At 42.5% G+C, this 22,375-nt stretch overlaps 1 protein-coding gene across 3 annotated transcripts in view; it reads right to left on the bottom strand.

Annotated features, from left to right (window-relative positions):
- LOC138962729 (synaptotagmin-1) overlaps nt 1-20,123 on the bottom strand; it is a 56,498-nt gene extending 36,375 nt beyond the window's left edge. For 2 of the 3 annotated variants that reach the window (XM_070334665.1, XM_070334662.1), the window contains exon 1: nt 20,000-20,123. The gene's annotated coding sequence lies outside the window, so the exon portion shown is untranslated. Of the gene's footprint in view, nt 1-444; nt 724-19,999 lie in introns of those variants that run through there. The other variant, XM_070334663.1, reaches the window with a different exon arrangement.
- Nucleotides 20,124-22,375: the final 2,252 nt, after the last annotated feature.

The raw sequence follows: 22,375 nt of genomic DNA on the forward strand, positions 1-22,375 counted from the left end.
GCGCACATACAACTGACTGAGGAAACATTATTCTCTTTAGAAACATTATTCTTCCCGTCGAACGCCGATGAAAAAGAAAACGAAGAAGAAAGCACCAGAGAGTGTTTCCTTAATCACTGAATGATCTCGAAACTGCATCCATACATGCGTAAGCCTATTTCAATTACTTAAGTCAGTGTTGTTAAATTTATACTTTCAGTCTGCACAAACAAATCACAGGATTGAGCTTTACATTCACACGAACAATGAGAATCTTCTCGAGGTAAAGTTATTCTTGAAAACAACACGAACGAAGGCGACGGATTGCTTTCCATTGCTTTATACCTACCTCTTTGTTCCGCCACTCACCGACTTATTGAGCAGACGGTTTGACGTCACAACCCATGCACGCAATACAAAGCAGTTACAATCACCACGTAAGTCAGTATGAACAAAACCACAAACCTGCTGCAAATACTCCAAAAGCCTCCAATCCAACTTTCACGTCCAGAACAAACACCAATTTCTAACACCGTTTAAAAAAACTGGACTAATATTCACATAAATTGCCTTCCATTTTTGCAAATTTGACCAACAAGAAAAAGGACTGAACACAGCGCAGCTAGCTTCGACGATGGCAACTGGCAAGCACAATTCCACTACTCGTCGCTGAATGTTGCTAGCAAGCGTAATTCCACTAGCCGTTGTAGTCGTAGCAGTAGCAGCACGCAGGCGGCAAACGAAGCAAGTTAAGGTTGGCAGACGACAACTTACACGTACGTCCTGGCTGCCTCACACCGACGCGACTCGGCCAGCTTCCACTGATCGATACGTCACGTCGATCTGTGCGAGACTAAGGGAGGTAATTTTTTACGGGCACTTAATGCTTCAAAGCATACGCCTATATATCTCAAATCAAAGGGATGTTGTTTAAACAGCGAGTTTTACTGTGGTGTCATATACACCTGGCTCCATCCTGATTTTAAGAGCAGTCAAGCCACGCTTTTCCATGCATATAATGCTAATTGTTCTTACTGTACGGAAAATAAAAACACTTGTCTTATGTCATGCCTGCTATATGAGGCCTCTCCAATGACAGGACACCTCCCCCCAAAAGGACACCTGTCTTCCCTTTGTCTATGACTTTGACCAAAATATACCTGTCATGGCATTATATGGACACTTTTGGTTGGTCCCAAGGTTGTCCTTTCATCGCACTTTAATTCAATTCAATTCAATACAAATGTATAAGAGAGAGAGAGAGAGAGAGAGAGAGAGAGAGAGAGAGAGAGAGAGAGAGAGAGAGAGAGAGAGAGAGAGAGAGAGAGAGAGAGAGAGAGAGAGAGAGAGAGAGAGAGAGAGAGAGAGAGAGAGTGAGAGAGAGAGAGAGACAGACAGACAGACAGACAAGACAGTCAGACAGAGAGAGCAGACACACACACAGACAGATCACTAGGAGGAGTAGCGATTTCACGATGGAACGTGAACGCTGCGACCCATGTAATTCGCGCCTCCAAATCCAGCAGTGAAGTGCCAGAGGCCGAGTAGAGGCGAGCTGATGAGGTTGGCACTTAATAGCCCCTCCGTCTGGCACTTCGACAGCTCCTGCAGACCCACCCAGGACTTCCACCACCAGCTTTGGCATTCAAACCTCTCACTGGACAGAGGACACTGCATGGTGGTGGGAGAGCGGGTGGGGAGGGGGGTTGAAAGGCCAGGGAGGAGGGCGTGGTGGCTGGGGAAAAGTAAAGATTGCAAACTCACACAGTCACACTAACTGAACAATTAACCAGGATTGGAATTCAACGATCTGTCTGCATGGTGCCGGGGGAAGGGGGGTGGCTTTTGCGGACGGGGACAGGGCCGAAGGGGGGTGGGGGGGGGGGTTGCGACTGGGGTAGGTGGTATAGGGTGCAATGGGGGTGGGGGGGGGGGGGGATAAGTAAAGATTGCGAAGTCACAGAGTCACGCTAACTGGTCATATATCAACCAGCATTGGAATTCAACGATCTGTCTGCATAATAATAAATAATAATAACGGGCATTTATAAAGCGCCTTATCAGAAGTTCAAAGCGCGTGACAACAAGACATGTATACAAAAATCATACAATCACTGTCAGATTCAAACAACACTTCATGCACATCTCACATCCCCAGACTCTATACTAAGGAACTATCCGTAGTGTTGTTCAATGAGAATCTTTTTTTGTTTGTTGGAGATTGGGAGCCCAAACTTGGGTCAGGGAAATGGGAGACGGAGAGGGTGGTTAAAGAACAAGTCAGCTACGATCTCTTAGTGCACATATCACACCACACAAAAAAAAGGGAAATTAAAGACCGACATCAAAAAAATATTACAAGAAGAGCAGGGTTACTGTAACATGAACAATTTTAAGTCGAGTACACACACAAATGATGCGGAAACAAGCTGGCCTCGAAGCTGCAAACAAGCGATCTTGCCACGTGATTGGAATAACTTCAGACACATCCCGTATGTGTTAATGACATCCCGAGGGGCCGGATGCAAAAGACCGAAAATGATATCTGAGTGTGACAAGTTCAATCCAGCTTCAAACTCCGTCTCATCACTAAGTTATGACCTGGAACTGACAAGTTTTTCACGACTTACATTTTTCATGTCGCATACCACTACTTACCCTTTCTTCACTCCAAACGCAACATCCTCACCACTTTCCCCTCCGTCAACGAGGAAAAACTCGATATTCATTTTTTTTTTAAATTTCAGTTCACAAGCATCTAGTTAAACACTCGTTGTTTTCCTACATTCTTTAATTACCATCCCGCCTTCCGATACAAAACGACATCCCTACGAATGTAAATGATGACAAAACCTCTCCATTAAATCATTACTGACCACAAAAGACAAAGCGTTCTAAAAACTACCGTTCGTGTATCCCTTAACTTCATTCAGCTCCCTACATAAATGCCAATGGGTGTGCTCGTCAAAAAGTGTTCACACTGCTTTCAATTTAATGTTGCTACTCGCTAAGACCAAAGGACTGCACACACAAATAATATTTAAGTATGGATGACTCTCACCATCTTGATATCAAAGAGTTAACGCATTACTGAGCTTTGTATTTTTCTCTCCTCATAATTGTCTTATTATATTTGTGTGTCTGCCCACCACAAAGATAACTAAGTCGACGTACTTGTGACAATGCCATTTTGTCTACAAGTAAACGTTCCACGGATGTACATTTCTTGGTTGATATATTTTGTTTTGTTTTGTTTTTGCTTTAAACATTTTTTTTCTAAGTAGGCGTGGATATGGTAGAAACTATACACTCTTCCGCTGGTTTCATACTCCCATTTGCAAAGGTCAAAGGACTGCACTTCGTCTACCAGAGGATGAACAGATGAGCGGGAGTTAATGCCAGTGTTTTCTGTGCTCAACCAAGTTAAGCGGGTTACTGGCTCACAGTCACAAAAGCTGTCTCGCTACCATGGCTGAACAAATCCCTTGATTTCTAAAGACACATGACCGAAATATAAACTGTGGACGAACGGGCAATCTCCCAGGATTCGCTTGATTTAGAAATGTCTGGTACTTACCGGAAGAAGAAAAAAAGAAAATACTGAACACGACTAACAAACGGTCATTAACTACCGATTGATATTCCATGCGACTAATTATTTCCCCTCATAAATGTAATCACTGTGTGAGTGTGTCTTGCGTCTGGCGTGGCAGACTAATCGGTTTCCATGACAGCCAAGATTGGCAACGAAATACCGGTTTGGACACTAGATAGCGACAGCACTGGGCATAGGTTACTTCATTTGTGAATAACATTTCCGACACAACGTGACTGTTGAAGGAAAGAACCCGGCTGTGACAGACCAGTCTAAAACCATACAAAGAGAAGGATGAAATTATTCGAAACCTGCCAAGTCGATGAATCAAATGCTTATGGTCTGAACACACACACACACAAACATTGACATTAGGCAGACAGACAGACACACACACGCATTTGTTGTTTTTCTCGCATGTGAAAAAAATCGATGCTAAGGACCACAATACAGCACCGTCCCCCACCTCAACCCTTTCTCCAAATACAAACAAACAAACAAACAAACACGCCATGCATCTTGGGCTGCAAATCCAGCAAGAGCTTCTGTATTTGGGAAAACACTTCCTTCCGCTCCGCATATAAAATGCATATTAGTGAAAGGACCAGTCTTGTCCTGAAGGCATAATCACTATATTTTGCCTGCATATCCTTTGGTATGTCTGCACACACACACACACACACACACACACACACACACACCTCCTAACCCCCACCCCCAACATATACTCCCAAAAATCCACACAAAGCAATCGATTCTTGGCGTGCACACACACACACACGCATCACACACACACACACACACATCACACACACACACACACACACACACACACACACACACACGTGTACAAACAATACAAACAAGACACATATACACACCAAAACCAACATTCACTTACCCCCCCCCCCCCCCCACACACACACACACACATACTCTCGCGCATATTCGCTAAACCTACACGAAGCAATCGATTCTTGGCGTGCCATACCAAAAGCCACCACAGCATTGTTAATACAGCGTTTTTGTGCCTGCACAATCATCCCGCCAATTATGCAGTTGGAAGGCCAGTTATCTCCTCTGTCTCGCTCGCCACTATCGCCTAGGGGACGCACCGCAACCACAAGGTCTCGCGAGATCTCGTTATTGATCGTATCGTTGCGTTATTCTCCCTTTTTAGAGTCTTGTACAACTCTGTATTATCCATAATATCAGCTTTACTTTGCTTTTGCGTCCCAGAAAGAGAGACCAAGGCTTCTGATGGTTAGCGCAATCGTGATGCCGTTAGCTTCCTCTTATTGTAATTAAGAGCACGTACATTATCCGTTGCCCGTCATCAACCGTTCCTTGAAGTTTTCTCCTTTTCAGCGTAACTCCCCGTTATTGGCTTTTAATTTCCCAAATAGATGTACAGGCCTGTGAGGACGTCAAATTATTAAAGACCAAAGCTTAATATTAATTCGGCGAAGTCGACTTCGCAAAATCTACGTCACGAAGCTTGCTGCTTGAAGCTTTTACACTGTATTTTCGCTAAAAAGACTTCGCGAAGTCTTCGACCAGTCCACTTCGGGCCCAATAAGGACAGCCTTCAATCAGTGAATGCGTATATTCAGGAGAGAGTTAGTACACGAACACACCAAGTTCAACTACATTTCCTCGAAATTTATTCCAGGGATTTATATATATACTGATCAGTCCATGTTCACTTCTGTAACCGAGTGCTGAAACACTACGATCACCTCGGGAGGCGAAGTGCAATCAAACAGGATTGAAAATGTTAGGGCTAATTTCTTAGCCCTATAAAAACTGTTATGCAAACCCGAAGGTTTCCATGAACATACGGACAATCGGAAACCACCAGACCCCATCAGAAACAGAATTCCACAATCCAGAGGTGTTGACATAAAGGCCAACAACTCGGGTGCAGTCTGCTGTGAAAGGAGCGGTAGCCTCCCCTGTCACACTTCAAACGCGATTTTAGAATCATACCATAAATCCACAGCCTCAGTGCTCTTTGCGCGCAGTGTGAATTTGTTTTCAATCCATTCTTTTCTTGAGGACACTGGTGACTTTTTGTGTGAAATTCATCCATCTCAACGTTCTAACTCGGCACAGGAGCCAGTCCGCATGTTGATTTTTGGTATGTGTCCAAGTGGAGGGATGGTCGAACCCCACGTAAAAGCCTGGCCAGGTCTGAGATGGCGAGCCGCACTGTTTTCACGGGAGGGAGTGTGCCTTTAAGCAATGTCACAGACCCCTCCTTTCTTTCTTTCTTTATTTGGTGTTTAACGTCGTTTTCAACCACGAAGGGTTATATCGCGACGGGGAAAGGGGGAAGATGGGATAGAGCCACTTGTCAATTGTTTCTTGTTCACAAAAGCACTACTCAAAAATTTGCTCCAGGGGCTTGCAACGTAGTACAATGTATTACCTTACTGGGAGAATGCAAGTTTCCAGTACAAAGGACTAAACATTTCTTACATACTGCTTGACTAAAATCTTCACAAACATTGACTATATTCTATACAAGAAACACTTAACAAGGGTAAAAGGAGAAACAGAATCCGTTAGTCGCCTCTTACGACATGCTGGGGAGCATCGGGCAAATTCTTTCTCGTCCCAACCAATATGGGACTCCCCCTAACCCGCGACAGACCCCTCCCCGCCATCCCGTTCGACTAAACCCCGACCCATCCAACACGATTCCGAACACTCCGGGCAAAAGAGAATCCATTCGTTCGAGTGCTCTCAGAACTTCTCTGAGCAGAACACTGGGGAAATCCAATTACCGAGGGACAGAAAAAGAAAAGTCAAAAATTGAAAGCGTCAAGCCGCCATGTTTGCTGGGTGTGTTAAATTCCCGGGGCGACACTCGCAAATAATGGGGCTGAGGCCACAGGAACAAAAACAAGACACTTAGCCGACAGAACAACAAACGCAATACAACAAGAATTTAATTCGCCAAACCGCATAAAAGTCATAATTCTAATAGTCCTGATGTCACTGGGGAAGTAAAATATAGGACAAAATCCATATTTAAGTTTGGTTACTATTATTTGTTAATGTATTCCTTCTTTCGTTGGTTGTTATAAAACAGTCTTCTGCCGGGTGTAATCCACAAGAGAACAATCACAACAAATACAGACGACACAATCCCCCAAGACCGCCAGAGAGATGCATCGCCCTTCTTCTCTCTTCGCGATCAGACGAATTTGTCTCCAAGATTCCCTCTCACTATGGAAACAGACAGACAGAAACACGGGAGACTTCACGGGAGACAATTACAAGACCGGACACATGATGATTATCGTTCGTGATCTGACGTGTTCTTAAAACCCAAAGAAGCTCAATGATCAAAATCTTAAAGACACAGTCCTTCTCGCTTAAGCGATCATTTACCATCTCAAATGTGTCATGATATCGCGTACACTACATTGGGGTGTACACGTTAAAGATCCCACGATTGACAAAAGGGTCTTTCCTGGCAAAATTGTATAGGCATAGATAAAAATGTCCACCAAAATACCCGTGTGACTTGGAGTATTAGGCCGAAAAAAGTAGGATATGCGCCGAAATGGCTGCGATCTGCTGTTCGATGTGAATGCGTGATGTATTGTGTAAAAAAAAAATATAAAAAAATTCCATCTCACACGGCATAAATAAATCCCTGCGCCTTGAATATGTGCGCGATATAAATTGCATAAAAATAAAAAATATAAAAAATAAATAAATCCCTGCGCTTGGAACTGTACCCATGGAATACGCGCGATATAAGCCTCATATTGATTGATTGATTGATTGATGATATCGGCATTTTTGATTCAGTGATAGCATCCTTCGACTCATAAACATACCAACAATTACCAGCGCCTGGCTGTTAATTTGTGTGTGTGAGTGTTTTCGTGTTTGTGTTTTGTGTGTGTGCAAAATTAGTTTCACCGAGTTAAAAAGGTGTCAGTTACAAAGTAACTATACTGTGCGACACGTCACATCATCGTTCTCTCTTTTTTCGCCGAAAGCAGACGTCTGGATCCTACCCCTGGAAGTTGAATCAGAAAGAGAACAAGACGGTACAGCAGTAGAAAACACGAGGCAGACTGCCTACAATGGAATCATCACCCATCAGTATTCAACGGCCATTTACAATCGTCTGTAACACTGTCCTGCAAACGGAGACAAGCGGCAGAAAATAAAAGCTGGGCTATCTGCCAGACATGATGCTCATTTATATTGCATTTTCTACCAGAAATGCCATACAGCTGTCAAGCAGTACGATGTCTGAGACAAATGCCGACAGATCAAGAATTGCAGTGAGATGAAGAAGGGGCAGCAGTAGCAGAATATTGGCTATCTGCCAGAAGGACATGATGGTTCTTCCTTGTGCATTCACCAGGTAAGCCATCTGGCTGTAAACACTGCACATTATAAGGGATGTGAACACCGACGCAGACGTGCAACGAGAAGAAGCAGTAGCAGAAGAAGAAGGGTTATCTGCAATAAGGACATGATGCTGCCCATTTATGTATTCACCGGATATGCCATCTGGCTGTCAAACGGTGCAAACGTTAAGAGAGGCGATGACAGATCGATCGAGACTTGAGATGAGAAGATGAAGAAGAAGAAGACGCGGTAAAAAGGTAATCCATTTCAAAACCAGTAAATCTTCACAAGTGCGAATCCCCCCCAAATAGACACGGATATTTCTGTAAGTTTCACCCCAATCGGTCAAACCAAGTCTAAAGCACAGTGGTTGCTGGGGGACAAACGATCAAACGAAATATAACCCAGTATGGGGGACCGGTTACCGATTTCATTTCCGGTGTTTTGATAATGTTACCGGAAAAATTCCGACAATTTCCGATTAACGGATTCCCTGAGAAGAGTAAGATCAAGAAAAATACGAACCCTTTTGAAAGAGAAAAACCCGGCGAGAGATCGAGACAGAAAGACCAAAGGTGAAATACTGACGTAGCAGACAACTACAATAAACCACCATCCGCCCTCAATGGACAGAGACGCATGTCTTTTTTTCCCCTAGAAGCAAATAGGGAATTCATCCTTCTGACGCAAATCCTATCAAACGACTACCCCCCCCCCCCCCCCCCCGCCGAACACCCAAAGGCTTCAGGAAACAAACAGAAAAAGCGCTAGTGTGGGAGTTCGAGATAAATGGAATGTCTGCTTATCGACCCATCGCGCCATGTATCCCTGTCAACGCATGTTTAACGTATCGAATAATCGACCAAAACCAAACACAGGGCTATACTGACAAGGGTATGAAACGAATAAACAGACGAAAAAGAAGAAGAGTTTTTTTTTGTGTGTGACATGCGCATAAGCGACCACGTCTTCTTGCCGAAATTCCTCGATTTTCGTTCGTATGTTCGGGCGTCGCGGCAGTTCTGGTTACCAGATAATATAAGATTGATGGTGGCTTGTTGACCGACCAGCTCTTTTGTCGGTCCGAGGGGAGCATGATTCTTTATCGTCTTCTGTTTTATCTTTATCGACCAAGGCCGAAGCTGGTTATGAATGAAAACTCGTGACAACGATGACAATGTACTGATGAGATACAGCACGCTTTGTACAATGAAAATTATTCTCTGACCAAATAAAAAATAACAGAAACTAAAAACAAAACAAAACAAAATCAACACCAGCAGCATGAGCTGCACCAGGAACAGAGAATATGATCGATGCTGAATCGACCTCGCATGTCGCTCTGTATTCTCGAGACAAAAAACAGGTCCTCGAGACAAGAAACTACAATATGAAACTAAGAACAAGTCGCGTAAGGCGAAATTACTACATTTAGTCAAGCTGTGGAACTCACAGAATGAAACTGAACGCACTGCCTTTTTTCACAATGACCGTAGTCCGCCGCTCGTGCAAAAGGCAGTGAAATTAACGAGCCTGTTTAGCGCGGTAGTGGTTGCGCTGTGCTGCATTGCACGCCTTTCTGTACCTATCTTCGTTTTAACTTTCTGAGCGTGTTTTTAATCCAAACATATCATATCTATATGTTTTTGGAATCAAGAACCGACAAGGAATAAGGTGAAATTGTCTTTAAATCGATTTCGGAAAATTTATTTTAATCATAATTTTTATATTTTTAATTTTCAGAGCTTGTTTTTAATCCGAAGATAACATATTTATATGTTTTTGGAATCAGAAAAGGATGAAGAATAAGATGAACGTAATTTTGGATCATTTTATAATTTTAATTACAATTTTCAGATTTTTAATGAGAAAAGTCATTAATTAATTTGTAAGCCACCAAGCTGAAATGCAATACCGAAGTCCGGCCTTCGTCGAAGATTGCTTGGCCAAAATTTCAATCAATTTGATTGAAAAATGAGGGTGTGACAGTGCCGCCTCAACTTTTACAAAAAGCCGGATATGACGTCATCAAAGACATTTATCGAAAAAATGGAGAAAAAAAACGTCCGGGGATATCATACCCAGGAACTCTCATGTGAAATTTCATAAAGATCGGTCCAGTAGTTTGGTCTCAATCGCTCTACACACGCACAGACAGACAGACAGACAGACAGACAGACAGACAGACAGACAGACAGACACACACACACACATACACCACGACCCTCGTCTCGATTCCCCCTCTATGTTAAAACATTTAGTCAAAACTTGACTAAATGTAAAAACAAAACAAAAACACTTTTAAATAAATAAATTAAAAACACAGCACAAACACAAACTATCCGTTAAAGGTAATTTAATATTATAAATTATAGCCAATAAGACGAAAAGAGCCACAGTCAAAAAAAATTTTTAAAATCTGAAGTAAGGTCTCAAATAATGAGCTTCGTCGATCAACATGGATTTTGAAATAGATAGAATCCATCTGTGACGACCACTAGCACTGTCTGTAGTTAATAACTGTATTTCCACCGCAATAGACGTGGACGACTTCGATGAAAAATAGATAAGAACGAGCTTAAAAAGATTTGGATCACACACAAAAAACAGAAATACACATCGCACACTATTCAAAAGCGAGAAAAAGGCTTGTTGAGCTTGAATAAAGTATGCAATCAGGTAGGGAATCTTTTGGGCAAAACTGAGTAGAGAGAATGTTAAAGGACGCAAGGTTACAGGGTTTCATTTACTAGTGAGCCCTGCGCCATTGGCGCATTAAATCTCAAAATGTCCCATCACAATTTCCGTCAGTGCGTCAAAGGGCGCATTGAGATTACGTACCACTGCGCCACCAAATGTACACTTTACATCGGATTATACACACACACACACACACACATATATATATATATACAGAGATAACACGATATTGTGTGTGTGTGTGTGTGTGCGTTGTGCGTGTGTGTGTCCTAGGAGAAAATACGTATCAGAAGCCTTTTCCCATCATGAATTGACAATAAAGCACTGAGTCCATTGAGGGAGAAAGGAACTGTTCAGGACGACAGACCATTCTGAATTCAGGGATCACAAGTGTCCTAAGAAGGAAACATCGTAAAAAAGAAACATACCAAACTACGGTTTTTTTAATCATCATTTTACAATACATCCCTGTTCATAACCTTCAAATACAAATATCAGCTCATGCGACACAGAAAATGCGAGTTTAATTCTGATGGTGGGTCAATCATACCAACACAGAATCATGTTTGCTTATAAATCTATACGAAGTCAGGCTTCGACGCAATGCATACCGCCGCACACTGCGTTGAGTACATGTACATATCTACGGCTGTTCTGTTTTCGTTAGCCACAATACATAGTGTGAAAAATCAATATGCAACATGTCAAGATCCCACGATTATGTGAAATGCACAACCAGACCAAAATAAGACTTCCAACGCGACCCCACCCCCTCCTCCATTTTCTCACTAAATGGCAAACTGGTCAAGTGAGGTGGATGGGGGGAGGGGCCCAAACAGCCCGATATTGAACCTATTGGCAAGCCGCCCGCCGATCGATCGTTGCCATGGAGACCGTGACGTCATGAGGAAGGAAAAGCGCCGAGCGTGGAAACGACAGGCGAAGACGGGAGTAACTGAGAACTAAACACAGACTTCCCGATGAAATAGAGGTCTGGGGACGAAAACACACTTATTTCATTAAACCCCTTTTCAAGGGCCTTCCCTGGAGAATTATTCGCTGGAACTCCGAAATTGACCGGAACACTGTTACAACAGCCATTAGTGCGCGACACAACGAATGCCTTACGTGTTCACTAGCACTAAACCCAGTGCATTTAGCACACGCGTTAGGAAGCACCCATGGTGAATTTTGAAAGAGAACTTGTATGGAATTATACTTCGTTTTACGTTACAAACCCGTCAAATAAATTGCATCATGATGCATGCACGCACGAATTCTTATTGAACAACTTAGTGCAAGGATAATTACATCCCTGATTTAAGTCAAGTGAACACACAAACTGACCTTTTTTTTAAAAGGCACAATCCTCATAAAAAAAAGTATGGCTCGCCATCTCAGATCTGGCCAAGATTTTACATCCCTCCATTTGGCCACGAAACAAAAATCTGCTTGTTGTGGCGAGTTGGAAATAATTGCGGAACTGATTTCTTATAAAATTATGATTTAAAAAAACACGGCAGTTGATTTTGTGTACGTGACGAAATAGGGGAATGGTCTTATCCCTTGTCAAACTCATGGGGTAAAACTGAGAGAATGAGGAGGAGAATGCATTTAATTTAAACACTGTACACATGTTTTTGTGTTGCATGCCGTGGAGTTTTGAATGTGTCATAGTCGTTTTTATATTTAGTCAAGTTTTGACTAAATGTTTTAACATCGAGGGGGAATCGAAACGAGGGTCGTGGTGTATGTGTGTGTGTGCGTGCGTGCGTGTAGAGCGATTCAGACCAAACTACTGGACCGATCTTTATGAAATTTGACATGAGAGTTCCTGGGTATGATATCCCCGAACGTTTTTTTCCTTTTTTTGATAAATGAGACAATGACAAAAGGTGACGTTTTCATGTCAGTATGTCCCAAATGACATCACCAGTACATTTTTCATTCTATCTAATCTGTTTTCGTTCTATTTTTTCTAATAACATGCGTTAACAATTGATTGCCAACTGGAATGGAAGAGCACAAAAATTGTAACTTGATATGTAGTTTCTCTAGAGGGAAAACATCTTCCACTTTCATGTCAGTGTGTCCCATGCAACATACATTTGCCAAACAGCTATGCGTAAGTAGATTATTAATTTTGTTAGTGTTGATCAACAATCAAAGTCAGTTTTCACATTCATGTTCTACCTATTTCTTATATGTTTATTCTTTTGGCAATGGTGAAATGTCAGCAATCGTGTGTCATTCGGGACAGTAGACATGACACCTGACCTTTTGTCACTGTCTCAAATGTCTTTGATGACGTCATATCCGGCTTTTCGTGAAAGTTGAGGCGGCACTGTCACGCCCTCATTTTTCAACCAAATTGGTTGAAATTTTGGTCAAGTACTCTTCAACGAAGCCCGGGGTTCGGTATTGCATTTGAGCTTGGTGGCTTAAAAATTAATTAATGACTTTGGTCATTAAAAATCTGAAAATTGTAAAAAAAAAATAAAAATTTATAAAACGATCCAAATTTACGTTTATCTTATTCTCCATCATTTGCTGATTCCAAAAACATATAAATATGTTATATTCGGATTAAAAACAAGCTCTGAAAATTAAATATATAAAAATTATTATCAAAATTTTTTTTTTCGAAATCAATTTAAAAACACTTTCATCTTATTCCTTGTCGGTTCCTGATTCCAAAAATATATAGATATGATATGTTTGGATTAAAAACACGCTCAGAAAGTTAAAACGAAGAGAGGTACAGAAAAGCGTGCTATCCTTCTCAGCGCAACGAATACCCCGCTCTTCTTGTCAATTCCACGTGCACTGCCTTTGCCACGGGCGGTGGAGTGACGATGCTACGAGTATACGGTCTTGCTGCGTTGCGTTGCGTTCAGTTTCATTCTGTGAGTTCGACAGCTACTTGACTAAATATTGTATTTTCGCCTTACGCGACTTGTTTCTTTGTACATTCCGTCAATATTTGATTGAGTTTTAATTTCAGCATTCTAACAGTCTAATTCTTTCGGATTTGTTGCCTCGACTGGTTCGCAAAGTTTTTATTTTCTTCAAGCGTGCAAAATGACCTACGTTATTAAGAACAAGGTGGCAACCAATCAAGTAACACACATCATTGTCAACTGTTACTCTGTTTGAGTCTCTCACAACTACTGTTCGGCTAGGTCAGCAGTGGTGCCTTAACAGTTCAGCATACTGCCTTTAAAGAGTTTTTAACACTTTCAGTTTTTGATTTCAATGTTCCACTTTGGGTTCAAATTCATTACAATGCCCTCAAGTGTTTATTATCAACACTTTATTTTTTGTTTTCAGAAGAGGTCCGACTTGGGGTTCCAGAATTGCAGAGAAGCACAAGTGCAAACAAACCTTTCTCCTTAACCCAGAGTCAGATCAACCCCACCCCTCCCTCGATCTTTCCCTCGACTGCCCTACTCGTAAAGCTGTATCGACTTAAGTTAGGGGGAGAAGCAGCTTGTTGGAGGGAAGCAAGGTGCGAGTGAGGTGAGCCCTAAATAATTCACAAGCACGACACGAGGATGTTTGATTAAGACACGACAAAAGTCACCCTGCTTCTTCAACGATCGATCATCATGATGCCCTCGATCTGCCCTGAAAAAACTGCGTACTAAGGAACCTTCTTTCTCATTACAGTTTGATGTACCATGTGCCCTGACAAACTGCGTACTATGGCACCTTCTTTCTCATTACGGTTTGATGTACCATGTGCCCTGACAAACTGCGTACTATGGAACCTTCTTTCAAGACATGACAAAAGCCACGATCGATGATCATGATGCCCTCTGCTATGACAAACTGAGTACTGTAGAACCTTCTTTCAGTACATGACAAAAGTCACCATGTTTCCTCAGAGATCGATGTACCCTGTGCTTTGACAAACTGAGTACTGTAGACCCTTCTTTCAGTACATGACAAAAGTCACCATGTTTCCTCAGAGATCGATGTTCCCTGTGATTTGACAAACTGAGTACTGTAGACCCTTCTTTCAGTACATGACAAAAGTCACCATGTTTCCTCAGAGATCGATGTACCCTGTGCCTCGACAAACTGAGTAATAATAATAATGGACATTTGATATAGCGCATAATCATATATATGCTCAATGCGCTTTACATATTAATTTCTGCCGTGTGAGATGGAATTTTTTACACAATATATCACGCATTCACATCGGCCAGCAAACCTCAAGCCTATTAGGGCGAGCATTCACCTTTCACGGCCTTTATTCCAAGTCACACGGGTATTTGGTGGACATTTTTATCTATGCCTATACAATTTTGCCAGGAAAGACCCTTTTGTCAATCGTGGGATCTTTAACGTGCACACCCCAATGTAGTGTACACGAAGGGGCCTCGGTTTTTCGTCTCATCCGAAAGACTAGCACTTGAACCCACCACCTAGGTTAGGAAAGGGGGGAGAAAATTGCTAACGCCCTGACCCAGGGTCGAACTCGCAACCTCTCGCTTCCGAGGCAAGTGCGTTTACCACTCGGCCACCCAGACCAGAGTAGAATGAAACCTTTTTTCAAGACACAGTGTTTTGCGTTTATCTCCCTTCCTTCATGTGGCGTCAATCCATATTCCCGTTACTACGTTACTATTTTTAGAATGTCACTGCACTGTCCAGAACGCTTTCCTTGCACCCGTAAGTTGTCCTCACTGTAAAAGTGCAAAGGTCGAAGCAATTTATAGCCACGCGAAAAATACACTGTCATCTATCTCTACGGCTTCTCTGTGTGTGTGTGTGTGTGTGTGTGTGTGTGTGTGTGTGTGTGTGTGTGTGTGTGTGTGTGTGTGTGTGTGTGTGTGTGTGTGTGTGTGTGTTGAGGCAACACCTGTGGATTGTAGAGTTCTGTTTGTGATGGGGTCTGGCGGCTTTTGTCTGTCTGTATGTTCAGGCCTTTGAGAAGCCATAACAGTTAATATAGGGCTTAGAAATAAGCTCTAAAATTCTCAATCCCGTTTGAGAGGACTTCGCCTTCAAAGGTGATTGTGGTGTTTCGGCACTCGGTTACATTTGACGTCGTCGACAGGGATGGAATTCGACATGAAATGTTCAGGCCACTGAATCATTTTGGTGCTGTTCTCATTCCACCAACCTGGGAGGGATCTAAGCTTGGCGGGTCCATGGTTCGGAACTTTGGGGACAAAGTTCATTCAAAGGGGGTCGAGTGTGACTGGGAGACTACCGTCGCCCTTCACAGCAGACTCTGCAGAGTTGTTCGCCTTAGAAGTTGTGGGCTTTCCTTGCATGTACCCGAAAGTTGTCCTCACTGTAAAAGTGCTAAGGTCGAATCTATTTATCGAAAAATCCACTGTCATCTATCTCTATATATTTATATATATAGATAGATATATACGGCTTCTCTGTGTGTGTGTGTGTGTGTGTGTGTGTGTGTGTGTGTGTGTGTGTGTGTGTGTGTGTGTGTGGGTGTGTGTGTGTGTGTGTGTGTGTGTGTGTGTGTGTGTGGAGGCAACACCTGTGGATTGTAGAGTTCTGTTTGTGATGGGGTCTGGCGGCTTGTGTCTGTCTGTATGTTCTGGCCTTTGAGAAGCCATAACAGTTAATATAGGGCTTAGAAATTTATAAGCTCTAAAATTCTCAATCCCGTTTGAGAGGACTTCGCCTTCAAAGGTGATTGTGGTGAACCGCCACGCGCGCTGTCTGTCTCTGTCTCGCAATTCACCCCGGCTTCGGGTATTCCTCTAGTCTATCATAAATACGCTACCTGCTCCCCTGTATCTAGAGAAACACTACCATAAACTAGCATTTCACTTTCATTCTAAAGACAATCTGCTACGTGAAACTGGCCTCTGGCTGCCCAAAAAGCTGCTGGGATGTCAATACGCTGAGCCAACACAATAGCACAAAGACTGCACTCAAACGCTCAGACGAACACCGACCTAATCGATAACAGTTTCAAAGGGGAAAAGTTTTGTGCGTCATTCAATCAATGAATCTATAAGTGTTTGTTTTGTTGCTCTCGCCTTCATTTGGAGAAGGCACACAAGCCTCGATTACTGCTCGTTCATAAGCTGTTCAAAACTTGATACGACAAGACGAGATGCACAGCTTGATATATATATACAATTATGCATGTACTAGGTGGGAAAGATATTATGCAAATACAGTGGAACCTCTTTTTGAGAAGCACCCCCTCCCCCATCCACCCCCTCAAGACCTCACTTTGTTCTGGCTTTCTTTTAACTGCACATGTTCCTCTATTTAAAGACTCTCTCACAGTTTCACTCCTTCCCAAGAGATGATTTTTTGTAGATTTTGTTGAGGTTCAAAACGGGGGGGGGGGGGGGGGGTTGTACGGTATTATATATATATATAAATTAAATACAACAAAAACACTTTCAAATGTCAAAATCCAATCACTTTCACAACCCGCGCCTCTCGACCGATACACTTTTTGCCTCCAAGTTGATCTACGCTATACTACCCCCGATCAATTACCGCCGTCACTACATGCAGTACGTGACATGTATACGTTCACTCTTTCCTTGGGTATGTGTCACAATCCCCTCTCTGATCCCCCCCCCCCCCCCCCCCAAGAACCAAAGTGGCATTTCGTGACTGTGGTGGCTACTTTTTTCTTTTTTTTTTATCTCCAACACCCCCTCCCCTTCAAGACCGCAGTTCTATTGGAGAGACCAGACAGGGTCAAGGAGCAAATACCGCAGTATCCACAGTGGAACCCTTGAAAAAACTAGGAATGAAAAAGGAGGGAGTCTTAAAATGGAGGTACACTTACAAAGAGTATGAATATCAAGGTGGGAAGTCTGAAATTCAGAAAGGGTGAGGGGGGCTTGTGGTGTATTAACAGGGGGGGGGGGGGGGTCTACTGTATGTATTGATCACCAGGGGTTTGCTGGTTGTCAGTTACAAAGGCCTGTGGGTCACAATGATAAAAGCCAGTGTCTGTCAGGGGCGGACGAGGAAGGGGGGGGGGGGGGGGGGGGGGGTTCTGGGGTTCCAAAAAAAATAAAAAAATTTGTGTGTTTTTGGGGGTTGTTGTCGTTTGGGGTATTAATCAGTGACAAAATCTGCTGCCTGAAACTGGTAATGATCATCCTCAGAATGCACCAGATTGCACCATTTTGCATCCTTTTTTTCAAAATTTTCAGGGGGGCATGCCCCCGGACCCCCCTAGCAAGCTAGCCGGCTCGGCGCTCTGCGCCTTCACACCCATATCTTCACAATATACTTTTGGAAACCCCCCCCCCCCCCCCCCATAAAATGAACTGATCCGCCCCTGCCTGTCTATCATAGCCGTGTGTCTATCCAACCGGTTAGCATTGTTGACACTTAACCAAGTCATTAAATTACATTAAGGGCAGCCTGTTTTGTTAAGCTTAGCACTCAAAATGACCAGGCCTGCAAATGATAGTGACTGAAAATTGTTATATGAGCTCATTTCTCTTCTCTTTTTATTCCGCCTCAGTTAACATCAAGCATACATGTTTATGCCATGCACACAAATGCACACACAGTCACTAGCAACCAAGCAATTATCAAACATATCCGAACAATCAGTTAATAACACACACACACAAAGTAGACACACAGTATACACTCACACACACACACACATACATGTGCATCATCCCTTCTTGAAAAAATGAATGGTACAGTATGTGTGAAAAATACGAAAACTCAACAAATAATGAGATTAAAACCTACTTTCCAAAAGCTTATTTAATCAAATTTAAAAAAATTAAATTAAATTCTGTTACATATGCCTGAGCTGCTACTCACAGTACATACTGAGCACATATTTTACACATCATCACTGAACAGGTATTTTTAACAACCAAAATAGTGTATTTTTAAAAGGTTTTGATCTAATTTTTGTTTTGTTTCAATGATATGTTGTCATTTTATTTAGCTGGGCAGTTTTTCCCAGATGTGCCAGCCTAATAGAATAATTTTAAGGTGTCCTTCTGTAAAGTTAATTCAGCAAAACAATCCAGTCTTCGCTCAGGAAGTGGTATGTATCCAAGGGAAAGGGTGCTCTTTACTACACAATCCGGATATTGTGGGTCGATCGTGAATTAAAAAAGAAATGTAACAGTCTTCACCTTATTCAGGTGGCGTGGGTCGTGTAAGACCCATACTTTGCCTCAGAGGTGTACAAAATGTATCCTTTTTCCCGATGGCGTGGGTCGCGTATGACCCATACTTGTTACGTTGAATCCTTCTTTAGAAAGTATAGGTCGTACATGACCCACATCTTCTGGACTGTGTATAGTCCAAAGCGTGATCCGGTGAAGGTTAGGATCAGATCCTAATGGCATATTTTCAAGTACTTCCAGTAAGTTGGCATTGAGCAGTCTTGATTTGTTAAAATGATTAATTTCCTAAAATGCTGTCTAAGATTCTTCAAATCACACACACACACACACACACACACACACACACACACACACACACACACACACACACACACACACACACACACTTTCTTCTTATTAGTCTCACTCACACTTAATGTATCTCAAATAAATCTGTTGATATATATATATACATCTACGGCGCTCTCATAAGAAATGAGTCACATGAGTGAACAACAACATTAGACTGTTTCAATAACAACTTCAATGTATTTCCTTATGTAATACATGAGCATCAAATTATTATAATTCATATATATATACCGTCTGCAAAGGAACATTGCAGAATTTTCTTATCTATACAATTAATTATATTTCTTTGAGATCATTCTAAATCCTAGACTCCTGTGTTGCATCAGAACATAAGTTTGCTCAAAGAGAAATGATTAATAAATTATACAAGGAAAAACAGAAAATAAGAGGTTTTCCTCTTGAAACATCGTGATTTCATGAGTAATATACAATACTAGTGAGCGAGAATAGACGGTATCAAAAAAAGTCTGCTGTGGAAGAATGTGATCGCAGTGCGTAGAAGCCTGTTGACTCAAACATCAATAATTTATGCAGTTGGCACCGAATAACCAATGTCTGCCAATTTCCAGACATCTACCAACCACTCAAACCTTATAATTTACAAAACATTTGTGTTACAAAATAAAGATCCTTCTCAAGTTCTGATAACATATTTTGTTTTTCTTTTAGGTTCATTCTGCGTGCTTCGTACTCGTAGATGAAAGACTGCCTAGATGCGTGAAAAATCCTCCCAGTATGCCTTCTCTCGGTGGGCACTGGCATTTCTGAAAATGGTCTCTCATCAACATAATACCACAAGCTGGTAAATTGCGACGATTTGAGACCCCCCGGACGAGTAAAATGTACTCAAAATAGGTTCAAATGAATACAAGCTTACCTTTGGGTCTGTCGAGCCAAAAATCGGGGTCACTTCGTCGACAATTGGACTACGACGACGACGACAACAGCAAAGAAAAGGTGCTCGCCGCGTCACACACTATCGGCGATTGACAACACAAAGGTTGTCCCCCTTGATGTCGTGAATCTCCGGGCTTTTCCGCCAATTGTGGCTCGACGTAAAATCACAGGCGCATGCAAAAGACAGTTCTTACCTTATTATAGGCATAGACCAATGGTCTATGTTGTAGGTGATGCCGTTTTTATTTCCCCTAACCTGCTTTTATCGCTGTACTGCCCCTATTTTGACATTCTATGCTCTCTTTTTATGACTGGCTAATGAGATTTACCCACTGGCACATCAAGCCACCGGAGGGATAAAAAAAATGTTTGCCAACTCAGTGGATTAATACTGATTCTTCTCAGTGAAGTCACGTCGGTCTAAAGTCCTTGGCAGTTGCAAAGTCTCTTCCCAGCACGACGTATTTGTTAATGCACTCATTGAAATGAAAACGTATGGTTTAATTTCATACACACACACCATGCTTTGAAAACGTGTGTTATGCTGAATAATTTAAAACAACATCAGATAATCAGGCCTCCCCACGGACGAACCTCCTAGAGGGTCCCGGGACCCCCACTTTGAATTTTTAGAGGGTCCTGATATATTGTCCCCCTTTGCAGAATTTGAGACGGGCCCCAAAAGTCCAGTTGGCCCCACAGGCACTCGTCACGAGCGGGTCGGGATCAAAGTGGGCGGGGCCTGTGCGCTCTCAAGACTACTACTCAAACACATTGTGATCACGCAAAGTGTGATATGAAGTGTCTGTTTTCGGTATCGGGAATATCCCAGGACATTTCAACAATACATTGTTGAATGGAGCATACAAACACACACACACACACACACACACATACACACACACACACACACACACTCACACATATCACATATACACACACACACACGGCACACACACACACATCAACACACACACACACACACACACACACACACACACACACACACACACACACACACACACACACACACACATACACACACCTCTGATCTACCCAGTCTACCGCAATACATTTAGTCAAATATCGTCTTAATGTTACAATTATTCTGTTTTTTTAAGTTGGAGTTACCAAGTCGCGTAAAACAATATCAAAACATTTAGTCAATCTGTCGGCCTGAAATTAAAAGATCAACACAGAAAACACGGGATCAGTCATCGCCGAAACTGAGGTCCTTAACCCCCTAGCCTAAAAAAAAAAAAAAAATTGAGAATAAAGAAAAACCGATGGCTCAAAGTGCACCAGATTGCTCCATTTTTCTTGATTTTTATTAACATTTTCCCGGAGTGGGCGGGGGGGGGGGGGGGGGGCATGCCCCCGGACCCCCCAAGGTGCCGGCCTTTGTCTTCTAGGTGACTGTTTTAGGGTTGGGTAATTTGTTGGCTCAGGTTGCACCAGATCAATAAATTGTTCTTTTGTTTTATCCAAACAGTTTGTCCTCTTAAATTTACTTTTTGGAAGGTGTATTAGGGGAGTTTCTTGGCTCAGATTGCAACAGATTGTTCCATTTTCCTTGTTTTTATCAACATTGTCCGGGGGAGCATGCCCCCGGAACCCCCTAAGAGGTTCGAACGCTTCGCGCTCTCAACTAAACGCTTCGCGTCGTCGAATTGTCCCTAATAGAAATTTTGACCCCCCTCCCTAAAATTGATGTGATCCGCCCCTGCAGTTAACCCGATGTCCGAGACAGGTTGTGCTGTTCTCCGCGAAGCAGGCAAACATAGGACCAATTTCCTTTCATGTTGAGCACATTTTCAGAGTAAACATGTCAAATCAATGTTGTTGTTTTTTGTTTTTTTAGAGAAAGTGTGCAAAATCAAAGACAAGTAGCCATGTTGTGAATCCAGTTTGTAGAATCCGTGTTCAGGGTCCCTACCGCAGTCGAAGATAATCGTTTCCTCACCTTTATGGCGAAATGAGAAAGCCCGGTCAGTGGTAACTAACAAGACTGCTAATATTCTTCTTCTTCTGTGCTGAAACTCCCACGTACACTCGTGTTTTTGCACGAGTGGATTTTTACGTGTATGACCGTTTTTACCCCGCCATTTAGGCAGCCATACACCGCTTTCGGAGGAAGCATGCTGGGTATTTTCGTGTTTCTATAACCCACCGAACTCTGACATGGGTTACAGGATCTTTTCCGAGCGCACTTGGTCTTGTGCTTGCGTGTACACACTGACGAAGGGGGGTAAGGCACTAGCAGGCCTGCACATAAGTTGACCATCTCCCGATCGGAAAAATCTTCACCTTAACTCACCAGGCGCGGCCAGGATTCGAACCCACGACCTTCTGATTT

This window comes from Littorina saxatilis, linkage group LG3, assembly GCF_037325665.1.
Source record: "Littorina saxatilis isolate snail1 linkage group LG3, US_GU_Lsax_2.0, whole genome shotgun sequence".
Lineage (NCBI taxonomy): Eukaryota > Metazoa > Mollusca > Gastropoda > Littorinimorpha > Littorinidae > Littorina > Littorina saxatilis.